This window comes from Pongo pygmaeus, chromosome 19 (genome assembly GCF_028885625.2).
Source record: "Pongo pygmaeus isolate AG05252 chromosome 19, NHGRI_mPonPyg2-v2.0_pri, whole genome shotgun sequence".
In the NCBI taxonomy this organism is placed as follows: Eukaryota; Metazoa; Chordata; class Mammalia; order Primates; family Hominidae; genus Pongo; species Pongo pygmaeus.
Window position 1 is genome coordinate 22440440 of NC_072392.2, and position 5334 is coordinate 22445773.

At 46.8% G+C, this 5334-nt stretch overlaps 1 non-coding gene across 1 annotated transcript; it reads right to left on the minus strand.

Annotated features, from left to right (window-relative positions):
* Positions 1-3220: 3220 nt before the first annotated feature.
* On the minus strand, positions 3221-3437 carry LOC129018577 (small nucleolar RNA U3). The gene has a single exon (XR_008495384.1). It is a non-coding gene; the product is annotated as a small nucleolar RNA U3 (small nucleolar RNA).
* Between the last annotated feature and the right edge of the window lie 1897 nt (positions 3438-5334).

Below are 5334 nucleotides of genomic sequence, written 5' to 3' on the forward strand. Positions count from 1 at the left end.
AATAGCCAGGCGTCATGGTGCATGCCTGTAACCCAGCTACTCGGGAGGCTGAGGAAGGAGAATCACTTCAACCCAGGAAGCAGAGATTTCAGTGAGCCAAGATCACGCCACTGCACTCCAGCCTGGGCAACAGAGACTCCATCTAAAAAAATAAAAAAATAAAAAATAAAGCATTCAGTGCTGGAGAAGAGATGGGAAATGGGTATTTCCCTAAATTGCTGCTGGGAGTGTGAATTGTTACAATGCTTGTAGAAAGCAATATGGCAATATTTACTAAAAGCTTGACCCAGAAATCTTACTTTGGATATTAAAAACTCACGGGTTGGGCACAGTGGCTTACGCCTGTAATCCCACCACTTTGGGAGGCTGAAGCAAGCAGATCATCTGAGGTCAAGAGTTCGAGACCAGCCTGACCAACATAGTGAAACCTCATCTCTACTAAAAATACAAAAATTAGCAGGGCGTAGTGGCACATGCCTGTAGTCCCGGCTACTTGGGAGGCTGAGGTGGGAGAACTGCTTGAACCCGGGAGGCGGAAGTTGCAGTGAGCCGAGATCACACTATTGCACTTCAGCCTGGGCAACAGAGTGAGACTCCGTCTCAAAAAAAACAAAAAACAGGCCAGGAGCTGTGGCTCATGCCTGTAATCCCAGCACTTTGGGAGGCCGAGGCAGGTGAATCACCTGAGGTCAGGAGTTCAACACCAGCCTGGCTGACATGGGGAAACCCTGTCTGTACGAAAAATACAAAAATTAGCTGGGCATGGCCGGGCACGGTGGGTCACGCCTGTAATCCCAGCACTTTGGGAGGCCGAGGCGGGCAGATCATGAGGTCAGGAGATGGAGACCATCCTGGCTAACACGGTGAAACCCCGTCTCTACTAAAAATATAAAAACTAGCCAGACGTGGTGGTAGGTGCCTGTAGTCCCAGCTACTCAGGAGGCTGAGGCAGGAGAACCCGGGAGGTGGAGACTGCAGTGACCCAAGATCGAGCTATTGCACTCACGCCTGGGCGACAGAGTGAGACTCTGTCTCAAAAAAAAAAAAAAAAAATTAGCTGGGCATGGTGGCGCACACCTGTAATCTCAGCTACTCAGGAAGCCGACGCAGGAGAATCGCTTGAACCCGAGAGGCAGAGGTTGCAGTGAGCCAAGATTGCATCACTGCACTCCAGCCTGGGTGACAGAGCGAGACACCATCTCAAATAAATAAATAAAGAAAGAAATAAAACAAAACAAAAACGAAAAAAAAACACCCTCACTATGTTGGCCAGGTGCAGTGGCTCTTGCCTGTTATCCCAGCATTTTGGGAGGCTGAGGAGGATGGATCACTTGAGATAAGGAGTTCAAGACCAGCCTAGCCAATATGGTGAAACCCTATCTCTACTAAACATACAAAAATTAGCCGGATGTGGCCAGGCGGGGTGGCTCATGCCTGTAATCCTAGAACTTTGGCAGGCTGAGGCAGGTGGATCACAAGGTCAGGAGATCGAGACCATCCTGGCTAACACGGTGAAACCCCGTCTCTACTAAAAATACAAAAAATTAGCTGGGCGTGGTGGTGGGTGCCTGTAGTCCCAGCTACTCGGTAGGCTGAGACAGGAGAATGGCATGAACCCGGGAGGCGGAACTTGCAGTGAGCCCAGATCACGCCACAGCACTCCAGCCTGGGCAACAAAACGAGATTCCGTCTCAAAAAGAAAAAAAAAAAAAATTAGCCAGACGTGGTGGCGTGTGCCTGTAATCCTAGCTACTCAGGAGGTTGAAGCAGGAGAATCACTTGAACCCAGGAGAAGGAAGTTGCAGTGAGCCAAGATCGTGCCATTGCACTCCAGCCTGGGTGACAGGAGACTCCATCTCAAAAAAACAAAACAACACAAAACTCGTTATGTAAATGTATATTACAAGGTATTTTATCAAAGCCTTGTTTCTAGTGGCAAAAACTGCAAAGTAATAATAAATATTATCCTTCTGTACAGGTATGGATGAAGAAATTATGGTTACATACAAATGACAAAGTGTTAAGCACCGTTCAAATGAATAACTTGGATCTCTTATCAGTTGGCCTAGAGACAGACATACACTGTTAAATGGGAAAAGCAAGTTATTATATATCCGGGTTTTTTTTGTTTGTTTGTTTTTGAGATGCAGTCTTACTCTGTAGCCCAGGCTGAGTGCAATGACGCCTCTGCCTCCCAAAGTGCTGGGATTATGGGCGTGACCCACCATGCCCGGCCTATATATCCCTTTTGTAAAGGCAGATTAGCAAAGTTTAAAAAGATATATATTTGGGGGACCTGCACGGCAGGCGGATCACCTGAGGTCAGGAGTTCCAGACCAGCCTGGCCAACATGGTGAAACCCCATCTCTACTAAAAATACAAAAAAATTAGCCGGGCGTGGTGGCAGGGTGCCTGTGGTCCCAGCTACCAGGGAGGCTGAGGCATGAGAATTGCTTGAACCAGGGAGGCAGAGGTTACAATGAGCCGAGATCGCGCCATTGCACTCCAGCCTGGGTGACCGAGCGAGACTCTGTCTCAAAAAGAAAAGAAAAAAGCTGATGTAAGATTTTACTTTACTAAAGAAACATAGAAATAAGCATAGCACCCAAGAGTAGTTAGGTGAATACTAAATTGCTTTCCTTTGTAACTCTCTTTAAAGAGAGCCACCTACACCGCTGGCTGTCTCCCATGGCTCAAAACGCAGGAACAGAAAACATTTCGAATTGGGGAAACTCAGACAGCTACCGTATCCAAAAATGGTTAAGGTAAGAAAAAGCGGGGGCAGGAGGAGATAGTAAGGAGGGGAAAAGAGAAAAATACGGAAAAAAAAAGGTAGAACACATCATAGCATCCCGTCTGTAAAGATAAAGATTGAATCGAGGCCGGGCGAGGTGACTCTCGCCTGTAATCCCAGCATTTAGCAAGGCCGAGGCTGGCGGATCACGAGGTCAGGAGACGGAGACCATCCTGGCTAACACGGTGAAACCCCGTTTCTACTAAAAATACGAACAAAACAAACATTAGGCGGCCGTGGTGGAACGCGCCTATAGTGCCTCGTACTACTTGGGAGGCTGAGGTAGGAAAACGGCATGAACCCGGGAGGCGGAGCCTGCACTGAGCCGAGATCGCGCCACTGCACTCCATCGTGGGATGGATACAAGAAAGCGAAACCAAAACAATCAAACCACTTTCTCTCCTTAAACCATTGGAAAATACGAAACCCACTCAGACTGCGTCCTCTCTCTCTTACTCTCCGAAAGGAACAGTAAGAACGATCATCAGAGGCAAATAGTAGTTGCAGAAAAGCAACACTGAAAGCCGGTTTCACGCTCAGGACAGGACGCGGTAGTTCTTCCTCGTGGTTTTCGGTACTCCACACATTCAGAGAAACTTCTCTAGTAACAAACTATAGAAATGATCCCTGAAAGTATAGTCTTAACACAATTGCCCTAGCCTATGCTAGGTCCACATCCGCCGTACACTTTTAAGTGATGGCGAGACAGTTTCACTATTTCTGATTCCATTGGGAAATAAATAGGAAAATATATTAGCAATAACATCTTTTCGACTACTATCACTTAACAACACATTTTAACGTTTTAAGTGGAAACGTAATTTTAAAAAATTGTTTTAATTTAAAAAGTTTAAAAGCAGGCATGCTAAATTAGCATAATACGGAATGACAGCCAATCACAACCTGAATTTTTAAAACGGGAAGCGTTTCTCCTGGTGTGTTGCGCCGCCTGTAATCCGGTGATCCCGGTGTTTTGAGACCCCACGCCGCGGTCCAGGCAAGAGGATACTTTGTTCTATGAGTTCAAGACTAGCCTAGGCAATATAGCAGAATCCCGTCTCTACCAAGGGGGGAAAAATAAAAAATAAAAAATGAGCTGGGCGTGGGGGCACAGCCTGTAGTCCCAGCTACTGGGGAGGGTGAACAGGATGATCGCTTGAGCCAGGGAAGCTGGCTGAGTCCGAAGCTGCAGTGAGCTTTGATCGCCCCACTGCACCCCAGCGTGGGAGACAGTGAGATCTTGACTCTTAAAAACAATTTTTTTAGGGGAGATGGTATACAATAGACATAAAATGTACCATCTTAACCATTTTTCACATATACAATTCAGTGGCATTAAGTACATTCATGTAGCCATTGGTATGTAACCATCACCATTATTTATCTCCAGAACTCTTTCGATATCCCAAACTGAAACTCTGTACCCAGAAAACAAACTTCCCTTTCCTCCCTCTGCCCAGAGCCTTTAACCACTATTCTACTTTCTGTCTCTATGAATTTGATTCTTGTAGGTACCTCTATAAGTGGAAACTTGCAATATTGTCTTTTAGTATCTGGCTTATTTCACTTATATTTGTTTTCAAGGTTCATTCATGTTGTAACATATTGCAGAATTTCACTCCTTTTTTAGGCTGGAGTGCAATGATGCATGACGGCTCACTGCAGCCTTGACCTCCAGGGCTCAGGTGATCCTCCCACGTCAGCTTCCTGAATAGCTGGGACCACAGGCACATGCCATCACACCCGGCTAATTTTTTATGTTTTTTTGTAGGGAAGGGGTTTCACCACATTGCCCAGGCTGATCTTGAACTCCTGGGCTCAAGGGATCCACCCGCCTAAGTCTCTCAAAGTAGTGGGACTACAGGCGTGAGCCACCACACCCAGCGGTTTTCTTTTTTCTTTTTTTTTTTTTTTTTTTGAGATGGAGTCTCACTCAGTCACCCAGGCTGGAGTGCAGTGGTGCCATCTCAGCTCACTGCAAGCTCCGCCTCCTGGGTTCATGCCATTCTCCTGCCTCAGCCTCCCAAGTAGCTGGGATTACAGGCGCTCACCACCATGCCCAGCTAATTTTTTTTTTTTTTTTTTGTATTTTTTAGTAGAGACGGGGTTTCACCATGTTAGCCAGGATGGTCTCGATCTCCTGATCTCATGATCCGCCTGCCTCAGCCTCCCAAATTGCTGGGATTATAGGCGTGAGCCACTGCGCCCAGCCACGGATTTCTTAATTACATTTTTGAACTGTTCCTTGCTAGTGTATAAAAACACAACTGGACCGGGAGCGTTGACTCATGTCTATCATCAGCACTTTGGGAGGCCGAGGCGGGCTGAACACCTGAGGTCAGGAATTTGAGACCAGCCTGGCCAACATGGTGAAACCTCATCTCTACTAAAAATACAAAAATTAGCTAAGCGTGGTGGTGGGCACCTGTAATCCCAGCTACTTGGGAGGCTGAGGCTGGAGAATCACTTGAACCCGGGAGGCCGAGGTTGCAGTGAGCCAAGATCCAGCCATTGCAGTCTAGCCTGGGCAACAAAAGAAA